Below are 14,420 nucleotides of genomic sequence, written 5' to 3'. Positions count from 1 at the left end.
TCAGGCTCTTCTTGGACCACCAGATGCTCATGAGAAATACTTTGAGTAGGACTAGAGACAAGAGAAAGTCTCTTTCCTCAGTCAGATCCATGACATCACTAAGTACACGTTCTGTCTTCTAAGCTACCACAGACATTTTTGCCAGAGGTTTCCCTAACCCATAACCACATATCTTTTTTCTAACTTCTAGTGGCAGTTTTCTCACATTTCCAGTCCTTAAGTTTATTCACCCCTTTTCAGCTGCTTTCTTATTGCAAAGCTCTAAAGTCAAGTGCCACATTTAAAATTTTTGTTACAGTAGCATCCTATTTCTGATACTAACTTTTATGTCAGTTGTCTATTGCTACCTAACCACCATATGTGCTCATAATCCTGTGAATTAGCAACCTGAGCTGAACTCAGATGGACAGTTCTAATGCCCAAGGTCATTCAGGCAGCATCAGTCACTTGGTGGTCTATCTGGGGTCAGATGGTCTAAGAGGGCCTCACTTGTGTCTAAGAATTGGACTATCAGCAAAAGCCTCTCTCTCCATACTGTCTCTCACTCTAGAGGAAGCTGGTACAGGCTTCTTCCCTGCTCTCAGGAGCCTAATCACAACTAAAAGAGGGCAAACATCATTGTATTTTTCAAGCCTCTTTTTCTATCATGTTTGATAACATTCCATTGGCCAAAGAGTGTCATGTGACCAAGCTCATCTTCAGGGGGTTGGAAATAAACTCCACCTCTTGACTGGAAGAACATCAAAGTCATATTGAAAAGAAATGTATATACAGGGATAGACAAAATTATTGTGGCAGCAATCTATGACATCATTATTCGCTTCCTAAAAAAGCAAGTTAAAACACAAGAAACCACTTACCCATTAATACAGCTAAAATTAACTTTACAGTGGCATGTGTTGTCAAAGATATGATACAAATGAAATTCCTTCATTGATGATGGAAGTAAAAATTGTTTCAACCAGTTTGGAAAACTGTTTGGCAATATCATCAAGATAAAGATATGCCTACTCAATGACCTGACAGTTCTACTTCTAGGTTTTATACCCAAGAGAAATGAGAACATTTGTTTACAATAATATTTGCACAAGAACATTCAGAGCAGCTTTATTTATAACAGTAAAACCTGGAAATAACCCAAATGTCCATAAACAGAAAGGATTTTTTTTTTTTTGTCTCTTTGCTATTTCTTGGGCCTCTCCCTTGGCATATGGAGGTTCCCAGGCTAGGTGTCTAATCAGAGCTGTAGCCTCTGGCCTACACCAGAGCCACAGCAATGCAGGATCTGAGCCATGTCTGCAACCTACACCAACGCCGGATTGTTAACCCACTGAGCAAGGGCAGGGACCGAACCCGCAACCTCATGGTTCCTAGTTGGATTCGTTAACCACTGTGCCACGACGGGAAATCCCCAGAAAGGATTTTTTTAATTGTGGTATATTCAGACAATTGCTATGGAATATTATGTAGCAATTTTGAAAGAGAATAAACTACTGATAATGTGACAAAGATAAATTTCCTGGACACTGTATTAAGTGAAGGCACCAAACACAAGAGGCATACTGTGCAGCTCTATTTCTCTGAACAGGAAAAACAAAACTATGGTGAAAAATGTCAGAATATGGTTACCTCTGAGAATGGGCTTATTGACTGGGACAGGGCCTGGAGGAAACTTCTGGGGAGATAAAAATATTTTATATCTTGATATGGGTGGTACAGACATACATAAAATTCATTAGGGTGTATGCTAAGACTTATGAACTTTGACATAAGCTATACCTCAAAGAATTTAAAAACGTAAAAATAGAACACTGGGAGTACAGGTAAAGATGGAGAACTGCCCCTTTTGGGGTGAAGCTCTGTAGAGAGCATGGACCTTAGAGCCTGACTTTGTCACTTAATACCTCCATGACCTCAGTTACCTAACCTCAACTTGCTGGGCCTCAGTTTCCTCACCTGTGAATTGGGGATAAAAAAAGTACTTCCATCAAAGTGTTATGATGAGGACTAAATAACTTAAAAAATGCAAAGTTAGGGTAATAGCTACTACTTAATAATGGTAAGCTCTAAGTAATCATTTGCTATTATGATGAGGAATGGCTGAACATTCATTGCTAGGGAGAAAGATGTTGGTCACTGTATGAATACAAGGAAAATTTTGCTGGAAATATAAAATGTCAAAAAAATTTTCCTTTAAACAAATGATAATGAAGACACAACCTCTCAAAATCTATGGGATTTTGCGAAAGCAGTGCTCAGAGGGAAATTTATAGTGATACAGGCCTTTCTCAAAAAAGAAGGAAGATCCCAAATTGAGAGCTTAACCATCCACCTAAATGAATTAGAAAAAGAAGAGTAAAAAAGACCTAAAGTCAGCAGAAGAAAGGAAATTATAAAGACCAAAGAAGAAATCAATAAAATAGAGACTCAAAAAACAATAGAGAAAATTAATAAAACCAAGAGCTGGTTCTTTGAAAAGGTAAACAAAATTGACAAACCCCTGATCAGGCTTACTAAAAAGAGGAAAGAAAGAACTCAAATAAACAAAATTATAAATGAAAAAGGAGAAATCACAGTGGATACTGCAGAAATACAAAAAACCATAAGAGAATATTATGAACAACCATATGCCAACAAATTTGACAATCTGGATGAAATGGACATTTTTCTTAGAATCTTACAGCCTGCCAAAACTGAATCAAGAAGAAACAGACCAACTGAACAGACCCATCACTAGAAATGAAATTGAAGAGGTCATAAAAACACTCCCTACAAATAAAAGCCCAGGACGAGATGGCTTCACAGACAAATTCTATCAAACATATAAAGAGGATCTGGTGCCCATCCTCCTTAAACTTTTCCAAAGGTTGAAGAAGAAGGAATACTCCCAAGGACATTCTATGATGCCACCATCGCCCTCATTCCAAAACCAGACAAAAATAACACCAAAAAAGAAAACTATCGGCCAATGTCTATGACCAATACAGATGCAAAAATTCTCAACAAAATCTTAGCCAACCGAATCCAACAACATATCAAAAAAATCATACACCATGACCAGATTGGGTTCATCCCAGGCTCCCAAGGTTGGTTCAACAAACGCAAATCAATCAACATCATACACCACATTAACAAAGGAAAAGTCAAAAATCATATGATCATCTCAATAGACGCAGAAAAAGCATGTGACAACGTCCAACATCCATTCATGATCAAGACCCTTGCCAAAGTGGGGATAGAGGAAATACCCCTGAACATAATCAAAGCTATTTATGACAAACCCACAGCAAATATAATACTCAATGGAGAAAAAGTGACAGCCTTCTCACTCAAATCTGGAACAAGACAGGGATGCACACTCTCACCACTGCTCTTCAACATAGTTTTGGAAGTCCTAGCCACAGCAGTTAGACAAATAAAAGCAATAAAATGCATCCATATAGGAAGAGAAGAGGTAAAACTGTCACTGTATGCAGATGACATGATACTATACATAGAAAACCCTAAGGATTCAACCCAAAAACTGCTTGAACTGATTTATAAATTCAGCAAAGTAGAAGGACATAAGATTAACTTTCAGAAGTCAGTCGCATTTCTGTATTCTAAAAATGATATATTAGAAAAGGAATACAAAAATACAGTACCTTTTAAAATTGCACCTCACAAAATCAAATACCTTGGAATACACCTGACCAAGGAGGTAAAGGACTTATATGCTGAGAACTATAAAACTTTAAGCAATGAAATTAAAGAAGATATTCCATGTTCCTGGATTGGAAAAATTAATATTGTGAAAATGGCCCTACTACCCAAAGCAATCTACAGATTCAATACAATCCCTATCAAATTACCCATGACATTTTTCACAGAACTAGAACAAACAATCCAAATATTTCTATGGAACCACAAAAGACCCAGAATCGCCAAAGCAATCCTGAGAAACAAAAACCAAGCAGGAGGCATAACTCTCCCAGACTTCAAGAAATACTACAAAGCCACAGTCATCAAAACAGTGTGGTACTGTTATCAAAACAGACAGACAGACCAATGGAACAGAATAGAGAACCCGGACATAAACCCTGACACCTATGGTCAGTTCATCTTTGACAAGGGAGGCAAGAACATAAAATGGGAGAAAGAAAGTCTATTCAGCAAGCATTGCTGGGAAACCTGGACAGCAACATGCAAAGCAATCAAACTAGAACACACCCTCACACCATGCACAAAAATAAACTCCAAATGGCTGAAAGACTTCAATATACGACAGGACACCATCAAACTCCTAGAAGAAAACATAGGCAGAACACTCCCTGACATCAACATCATGAATATTTTCTCAGGTCAGTCTCCCAAAGCAATAGAAATTCGAGCAAAAATAAACCCATGGGACCTCATCAAACTGAAAAGCTTTTGCATAGAAAAGGAAACCCAAAAGACAACAAAAAGACACCTTACAGAATGGGAGAAAATAGTGTCAAATGATGCAATGGACAAGGGCTTAATCTGTAGAATACATAAGCAATTTATACAACCCAACAGCAAAAAAGCCATTCAATCAATGGAAAAATGGGCAAAAGACCTGAATAGACTGTTCTCCAAGGAAGATATACAAATGGCCAGCAAACACATGAAACAATGCTCAACATCGCTGGTTATAAGAGAAACGTAAATCAAAACTACCATGAGATACCACCTCACACCAGTCAGAATGGCCATCATTCGTAAGTCCACACATAACAAGTGCTGGAGGGGCTGTGGAGAAAAGGGAAGCCTCCTGCACTGTTGGTGGGAATGTAAACTGGTATAGCCACTATGGAGAACAGTTTGGAGATACCTTAGAAATCTATACATAGAACTTCCATATGACCCCACAATCCCACTCTTGGGCATCTATCTGGACAAAGCTCTACTTAAAAGAGACACATGCACCCGCATGTTCATTGCAGCACTATTCACAATAGCCAGGATATGGAAACAACAGAAATGTCCATCAACAGATGATTGGAATTGGAGGAAATGGTATATATACACAATGGAATACTACTCAGCCATAAAAAAGAATGACATAATGCCATTTGCAGCAACATGGATGGAGCTAGAGAATCTCATCCTGAGTGAAATGAGCCAGAAAGACAAAGACAAATACCATATGATATCACTTATACCTGGAATCTAATATCCAGCACAAATGAACATCTCCTCAGAAAAGAAAATCATGGACTTGGAGAAAAGACTTGTGGCTGCCTGATGGGAGAGGGAGGTAGTGGGAGGGATTGGGAGCTTGAGCTTATCAGACACAACTTCGAATAGATTTACAAGGAGATCCTGCTGAGTAGCATTGAGAACTATGTCTAGATACTCATATTGCAACAGAACAAAGGGTGGGGAAAAATGTATACATGTAAGAGTAACTTGATTCCCATGCTGTACAGCAGAAGAATAAAATAAAATATAATAAATTTAAAAAATTATTATAAGGAATTAAGAAAAAACCACCAAATAACTCTGGGAAAAAATCATTTTCATTTAATTCCATTGCTTCAAAATGTATGAAATTTAAAATGTATGGAATTACAAGATTTTCTCAGCAATCCATATTTATGATGGGACTTTAGTGTAGCTTTCTCAGTAAATCATAGATCAGTAACTAAAGACTGAATGTCTGTGTTTTCCAAAATTCAGATGCTGAAACCTAACTTCCAAGGTAATGGTATTAGGAGGTGGGGGCTTTGGGAGCTTATTAGGTCTTAGGGGTGGAACCCTCACAAATGGGATCAGTGCCTTTATAAAGAGACCCCAGAGAGGTCACTTGCTTCCTTTTGGCCATGTGAGAACACAAACAATATGCTCCCCCTAGTGGATGTATATAGAATACAATACATTGATTTCAACCATCCGTGAAGCAGTTGTAAATACCATATACTAAGTGCATTAGTTATAGATCACATTCAGCACTAATAAACCATCTATGCCCTCCCCCTTACTTCTTTCAAAAAAAAGACAATATCATGTACTAGTAAGTCATGTACATGTATTGTTTTCATATAACAAGATGTCCAGAAATAGAGTCCAGGTCTGGTACAGCCACACAATGATACCAAGTGAGGGACAAGGGTGATTGTGACTTCTAGTCGCACTCTTTTTAGCCTGTGGCTTTCACCTCCGTGGCCACAGGATGGCTCCTTTATCACTGGACATGGTGTCTGCTTGTAGAAAAGGAAGAGAAGGATCTGGATAAATGGAACCATTCCTTTGCAAAATCTCTCCCAGGTTCACACCCAGTGACATCTCATACTGGCCAGGACTGGGGGATGTAGCCTCCTCTGGTGTCAAAAAGGCCAGGAATATGGAGGTGTTTCAATAGTGCACATTCCCAATCTGAACAAAAAACCTAGGTGCTTTCATGAGTGAGAAAGGGCAATTTTGTTAGACATCTAGTAAGACATGCCACACTAGACCTAAAACCAAATCTCGACAAATATTCAATATTCAACAACATAAATAATACACCCTCTGCCCACAGTGTATTAAATTAGAAATGAATGACAAAAAAGGCAACATAAAAAAAACACTCATATACATGCAAGATCTTTCCAGAATGACAGGAAGAGACTATATCACAAATGGAGGGTTGATTACATATTTGTATACATCTGTCAAACCCATCCAACTGTACACTTGATTTATGCACGTCACTATAATTATACCTCTATAAAAACATGCCCATGTACTGTTATTTAAAAATCTAATTCCGGAAGTTCCCCTGTGCCCAATGGGTTAAGGATCCAGCATTGCCACTGCTGTGGTGCAGGTTGAAACTACAGCACAGGTTCAGTCCTTGACTTGGAAACATCTACATGCCACAAATGCAGCCAAAAAAAAAGAAAAGAAAAGAAAAGAAAAATCTAATTTCATTTAATGCATGTATCAGAGAATATGTGATCATGGAAACTAATACAATGTTTAAAATTAAACTGAAATGGAAATATTACACATTGAAACATACAATGTTGAAACATGTTCTATAAGAGGTGATTGCAACCCTGGATGTTTGTTTTTACAAATCAAAGTTAATAAACAAGGGGTGCGGACCGCATGGCAGAGACACTGACAAAGGCAGGCCACCAGTCCGTCTGAATGTTTTCTCTCCCTGTATGAATCCTCTTATGCACAGCAAGTGAAGAGCTATGCTTGAAGGCTTTCTCACACTGATTACATTTGTAGGGTCTCCCCATAGTGTGGGTTCTCACATGAATGATAAGGTGTGAGAAGTGGCCAAAGGCTCGCCCACACTCCTGAGTGTGTAGGGCTTCTTACCACTGCATGTTTCCTGAGGAATGATGGCTCACTAAAGCCCTGCCTGCACTCCTGACATGTGTAGGGCTTCTTTCCTGTGTGGGTCTGTATGTGGCTCTTGAAGGATGAGAGATGGCTCAAAACCTGCCCTCAGGTGGCACACTCATAAAGTTTCTCCCCCATGTGGATCCTCTTATGTACATTCAGGTGAGTGCTCATCCAGAAGGATTTCCAACACTGGTTACACGTGTATGGTTTCTCTCTGGTGTGGGTCCGCAGGGGTGTCTTTGGAGATGAGTGTTCCCTGAAGACTTTCCCACACTGGCTGTACTCGAAGGGATCCTCTCCTGTGTGATTTCTCAAGTGGCTCCTCAGAGAGGAGGGCTGGTTGAAAGCCTTCCCACAGTCCTTGTGCTCATAGGGCTTCTCACCCATGTGGTTTGTCTGGTGCAAGATCTAGCTAAAGTTCCTCATGAAGGTTTTCCCACATTGGCCACACTCAGAGTTTCTCACCAGTGTGAGTCCTCACATGCCACTGCAGATTTGAGGAATATTTGAAGGCCTGTCTATATTCCTGATACTCAAAGCACTTATCTGCAGTGAGTCCTCTCGTGCCTGAGGTCAGAGCTGTATCTGAATGATTTTTCACATTTGTTGCATGCTGCAGATTTTCTAAGGCACAGTTAGGTGAGCAGTCTGGAAGAAGGGTTTTCCACTCTCTTGGCATTCAAAGGTCTCCTTTCCAGCAGGAATCCTCTGGTACTGAAATAGTGGCTGGGTGCTGTTACAGGGTATCCTCAGTTCACTGTATTCAGAGTTTCTCTCCAGTCAGAGGTAGCTCCTGTCAACTAAGGAAAGTGGGAAGACCAGAGGCTTTATTGAATTCAGAGGTATTTTCCTCCAAGTGAAGTGTGTGTATAACAGAGACATTCCTATACCTGAAGATTTTACCATTTTACTGTGTCCATACCACTCTACCCTGAGTTCCTTCAAGTGGATGCCCTGCCACAAAGAGCCATTATTTCCATTATTTTCATGGGGCTTCTCAGATGTAGACTTTTTTCTGAATTGTTTAAGGCTAAATTATGTTTTTAATTTTTTTCATTTCTTATTTAGATTCATTATTTTTATATTTTTCATTATTAACTTGTTAATTATACATTATTTTACTACTACAGAAGTGCTTACCTCAGATATTTCAACAGGCTTCCTTCATCTACTAAAATATTATACAGAATGGTACTTTTCCACTTCCTGGAAAATATATGGATTAATTAGAACATTTAACATTTATTTATCCTTTCCCAACATATGTTATTTTAGGTATTCATTTCATATTAAGGATAATTTTTTTTCTGCACTCACAGCGTAAGAAACTTTCCAGGCTATGGATAGAACACGTACCACAGCAGCAAACTGAGCCACTGCAGTGATAACACCAGATCCTTGACATGCTGCACCACAAGGCTAAATAATTTTAAATGCTCTATATCTGTGCTATATTTACAAAAATATGTGTTGTGGGAACTCTGTCAAGATATGTCTTATCTATGCTTAGAGATTTTCCCCAATTCATGACATTCGTAGACTCTCTCCCAAAAAACTTCTTTCTCCCAGGTAAGCACCACGTGCTTTAAATATCTCTCTGGGCTCTTGTATTGTGTTTCTAACCTACAGCATTCCCAGACTTTTCCTAGATAGAGGACCAAAAATAATCCCTTTGTACTTTACCTTTTTCATGCTCATGGATGGGATCTCCACAGAAATACCTTGGTTAGAAATTGAGTCCTGGAGTTGAGGTTTAGGTTCTGGAATGAATTAAGGGGGTATGGGGAATTTTAAATGCACAGAAAAGGAAACTGTGGGATCAAGATGACCAAAAAAGAAAAAGTAAGCTAGGCACATGTAGGCTTTTTTAAGATACTTATCCTAAATATGGGAAGAAACTGAATAAGAGGAAGATATCAAAAAGTAAAAGAAAATTATAAGCTGTTTGGCTATGTGAGGAGTTACATAATCATAGGAACAAGGAATGGAAATAGATGATTTACTAAGAAAGAATTCTACAAAGACTGGGACTGATGTTGAAAGAATTAGTACGAACCAACACAGTGGGGAGGAACTGGATGAAACATACACATGGAAATGCTAAATGTGAAAAGGAGGTGGGATAAATCTTCTACTAAGCCAGAGTAAAACATTAGATATCAAAGGGAAGGGAAAGAAGAAAGAAAGTGGAATTTATGGAGGGTGTTCAAACCAACAGCCTTCCCCAACAAGGGCATTGGGAGTGTTTCCAAATCTAACACTCATCTTACCACTCAGGGCTGGTGGCCCCCAATCTGCCTGGTGCTCACCTAAGTGGGCTCCTAGGAAGATCCTTCTCTCAATGATGCACAGCTCTTCTATTTGCTCCACACGAGAAAACCTACTGGCTTTGCAGAGTTGATCTCCTGCTCATGGGAAAAGATGCAGCTTAAGAGCAGACTGCCTCTGCCATGCAATGGGGGCCGATAGACTGAGGTCTTTAGGGGAACTGTAGATGAGAATAGCAAAGTGAGTGTGCCTACATTCTGATGGCATGTCAAGCGCTTTCACTAAGGAGCCAAAGGACAAGCTCCCTCACCAGGCCCTGGAGGACACTGGGACTCTCCAGTCTAGGGCCTGGCTCAGGGATGCACTTGAGAAGCCCAACAGCAGACAGATCTTCATTTCTGTGGGAACCCACTTGACCATAAGCACCATGAGTGAAGGGCCTGTCTCTCTTTTCACCTCTCAATTTCCCAAACCAGCACAGTTCTGGGAACCCATTGTGACAGTGTGAGTGTGTGGAGGAAGTGATAGGGCCAGACTTATGCACAAAGGCCAGGTTCCTATAATTCTCCAGCATCATATCTCTGAGCAGAGTCTAGAAACAGCCATTCCTCTGGTGTGAAGAGCACAGACACATCTGTGAAGGTGACTGGTTCCTAAAATGAACAGTCACCCTTCCTGGTTCAGCCAGGGTCCACCCCCACCAATACTCGAGAGGATGGTGGGGGGCTTGCAGTTCTGGGGAAGGGAGACTCTCATGCAGAGGATTTCCAGACCTCAGCTCAGGCCTCAGAACTAGAACTCTTCTCCATCTGCTCTTTTCTCCCTAGATGACTACATCCCAAGGTGTGGCTTCAAAGGACCTCAACTTCATGGCAGAGCTTAGCTATTATTGACTAGCCAGGAAGCCCATCCCCTCCAGCTCCAGTGTCCAGCAGACCTGAGCGTGTTTCAGGCAAGAGAAAACAATTTGGTCAACGACAACTGTCTGCTCTAGGGAGACCATGGATATTATGACAGTTCATATCTTAGCCTTACTTTCCCTCCTGATGCTCAGCTGAGTACAGCCTGTTGAAGCCGGGGAAGGTCTGAATGAGGGGGTGGGGTTACTTCCCACCCACTGCTAAAGGCTCAGTGCCTAGAAGCATGAATATCATCCCTGTGGGGTCATGAAGCTCCCAGACAGGGGATAAGGACAAGGAGACCAATCAAAAAGATCAAAGACTCCTTATTTACCTGTGGATGGGTGGTCACTCCCCCAGGTACCATGGCTTCTTCCTTTGTGCTCTCCTCCTGGAGCCCAGTGGGGTCCTGAGTGGGCAGAGCTGAAGGAGAAGAGGGCTACAATGAGGGCCTGGGCCTAGCCAGATGAGTGCAAGAGCTGCCCACCCAGACTGAGTGACCACACACACATGAATTTAACCAGGTCCCAAAAAAGATCTGGCCTTCTGCCATAGTTGAGTGGGTGCTGATCTTTCCTCCCCTCCAAAAGATCTGAGACCAAATTCCTCTTCTATGGATTAATCCTATAGCTATATGCTCAAATGCACAAAGATACACATATAAGGATGTTTGCCTTGTTTGAGACAAAAAAAATTGGAATCAATTCAAGAGAGGATTGTTAAATAAATCATTTCCAAATTCAGTGCCATATAGCTCTTGAGAAGCATATAAAATAGATTTATACATACAATATGGGAAAATGTCCAAGATTTATCATTAAGGAAACAAAGCAAGTTGCAAGACAATATGAATAACAAATGCATTATTATACCAATAATGACGATATTTGCAGAAGTATGGAAAAAATGTTTGGACATGTGGACACTTAACTGTTAACAGTGATTATTTCCACAGAATGGAATTACCCCTACTTTTCACTTTCTACTTTATAGATAGCTGCAGTATTTAAAGTTTTATCTTTGTTGTACACCAGAAACTAACAGAAAATTGTAAACTATACTTCAATTAAAAACAAATCTGGGGAGTTCCCATCATGGCTCAGTGCTTAAAGAATCTGACTAGGAACCATGAGGTTGTGGGTTCAATCCCTGGCCTTGCTCAGTGGGTTAAGGATCCAGCGTTGCCATGAGCTGTGGTGTAGGTGGCAAATGTGGCTCAGATCCTGAACTGCTGTGGCTGTGGTGTAGGCCAGTGGCCACAGCTCCGATTAGACACCTAGCCTGGGAACCTCCATATGCCATGGGAGCAGCCCAAGAAAAGGCAAAAAGACCAAAAAAAAAAAAAAATCTGGGAACTATATCTAGTCACTTAGATGGAGCATGATAATGTGAGAAAAAGAATTTGCATATGTATGTGTGTCTGGGTAAACTTGCTATACAGTAGAAATTGACATAACACTGTAAACCAGCTATTATGGAAAAAATAAAAATCATTAAAAAAACAAAAAATAAAAATGAATAAATAAATAAAAATAAAAACAAAAAAAGGACCTGAGACAAATATATATACATATATATATATATATACACACACATATATATATATACATATATATACACACACATATAACACAGATATATACACATACATATACACACATATATATATACACATACATATATATACACATATATATATATGTATCAGCCCACAATCCTTAGAAAGTTCCTTTCCCCTTGAATACAAAAATAATGAGATGACTTTCTATGTTCTCTCTCCATGGTAATGACCACATTCAGAGGAAAAGAAGGCAGATGCAGATCCCCAAACATAACTACCAAGGGCCCTCTCACTGCCAATTCCACCCACAGTTCACACACCAGGAACCCCACCTGTCCACAGGTTGGGGGGGCTCAGCGTAGGCTCTGGCATGGCCACTCTCTGAATTTGCATAGCCACCTTCAGCCCCTAGACAGAGTGACAGGAACAGATAAGAATCACAAGGTCAGTGGGATCCACTCATACTTGCTTACCCAGACAGGATCAGCATGACTGGCCTTGCTTTGGGAAGCATACTGATAAAGGAGGGATAGGCCCTGTTTACCTCGCCCAGATTTGCAATTCTTCAATACAAGGCTAATCACTGTCAGAACTTCAAGTTGCGACAGAGAGGGAGCCCAGGTAGGGGCAGCCTCCTGTGAGCAGCCTCTGGTAGTGGGGGAAATGCTGGAGCAAAGAGGGATAGAGGATGGCCAGCAGGTTGGGAGCAAGAGTAAGGACACAGAGGTGAATCCCTGCAAATGAGGGAACATTAGTAAATTATTCCCAAGGGGGAGTCCTGCTGTGGGAGAAAGGACCTGAACACTCTCCTATATCACTGGCCACTTGCTGGGAAGGTGTTTGACCTGACTTGCATTGTTTTTCTTTTTTTGGCCATGTCATGTGGATATTCCAGAAATGGAGATCAATCCCCCACCACTGAAGCAACCTGAGCCACTGCAGTGATAACATTGGATCCTTAACCTGCTGCGTCACAAGGGAACCCCTGCTATGACCTGGATTTCTAAAGGATGCCTCTGGCATCTGGGTGATGCCCAGAGGCAGCAGGTGCCTGTCAGGAGCAGTTCCCAGGACTTCAGGAGAACTAACAGTGGCTCTGGGCAGGGTGGTGGCCCCAGGGACAGGAGGAGCAGTCAGAGACAGGTTTGTATATTGAAAGAAAAATTCCAGAGCTTGGTGGCAAATGGGAAATAACAGTGGCAGGTCCCTCTGAGCAGCTGATGGGCAGGGGCAGGTAGGAGGAGGTCCTTTCTCTTTAGGAGAAGAAGAAATGCAAGACCCTGAGATAGAGCTCAGTGACCAGGCTGGACACTCCTAGCCCAGCACTTAGGTCACAGGATCCACTCATTCCTGTAGGTTTCTTGGCCATGGACAGGGTGGGAATGAGGGTGGAAGGTCTGGAGGAAGAAAGGCTGGACAGGGAGAGGCAGGGCCAGGAGCCTGGGTGCTAGCCCCTCCCCTAGCAGTGTCCTAGGCCTGACACCACACTGAGGATTTTTATATTCAGTACAGAAATGCCATGGCCTGTTCAGTAGTTCTTACTAAGCTAAGTCTGGGCTCCTAGCATGTTCCAAATTCCCCACAGCTGGCCTTAGATTCCTCCCTGCTTCCTGCCTCCCCACTTACAGAAATATAAAATCCTGGGCCCTCCTAGCAAACCACCTCAAAGGCCTACTGTGTAATCAGACCAAGGTGACTCCCACATAGGGCCTAATCTGCATCCTCAGGTTCAGCCCTGGCCCCTAGAAAAAGGCATAGAGGGTGCTGATCAGGACAGTGGTAGTATCAAGGCTGTTCTCACCCTCAGAGACCTTATCTTCTGGGGTAGCACCCTCAGAATTGGGGGAAATGGGTCTGTTTCAGACTTGGTGACTCCTCCTACTCCACTGTGGCCACCAGCCACCATTGAGGTCCTCTAAGGAATGATTATGCCAGAGACTTGAAGATAGACCTGACCCCTCTCTGATTCTGAGGGCACTGTGGCTGAAGGTTAGGCCACAAGCCCTTAGTGGTGTCACAAGGCATTTTACTAGAAAAGTTTTTATAAAAAGACTGGGAGGCCTTTGTTTTGAATATGAACATTCTTCTATGTTTTCTTAGATTCTGTACTTGTCTATTGCATCTGTCAATCACAAGGCCAAATTAGTGGCCATAGTTGTTCACACCTCCCCTATGATCCACAGCCTGTACTCTAAACTATCTACCTCCTCTACCTAGTTCTCACACACCGAGCCAATATTCCCCCTGCCCTAAATGACCCAGACCAGGTACCAGACAACTGGGGACTGATCAATCCTGATGCTTCTTCCTGTGGTCCTGTATGGTGTGGCAAGCCCCCTCCTCTCAAG

At 41.4% G+C, this 14,420-nt stretch overlaps 1 pseudogene; it reads right to left on the bottom strand.

Annotated features, from left to right (window-relative positions):
- Nucleotides 1–7,057: 7,057 nt before the first annotated feature.
- Nucleotides 7,058–13,978, bottom strand: LOC146405462 (uncharacterized; annotated as a pseudogene).
- Nucleotides 13,979–14,420: the final 442 nt, after the last annotated feature.

Source organism: Sus scrofa, chromosome 2 (genome assembly GCF_054392235.1).
Source record: "Sus scrofa isolate SSC_HxYL_T2T_F1_AM1 chromosome 2, Sscrofa_HxYL_maternal_Yorkshire_Landrace_v2.0, whole genome shotgun sequence".
Lineage (NCBI taxonomy): Eukaryota > Metazoa > Chordata > Mammalia > Artiodactyla > Suidae > Sus > Sus scrofa.
Note: the sequence above shows the minus strand (reverse complement) of the source record. Positions and strands in the feature narration are given on the sequence as shown.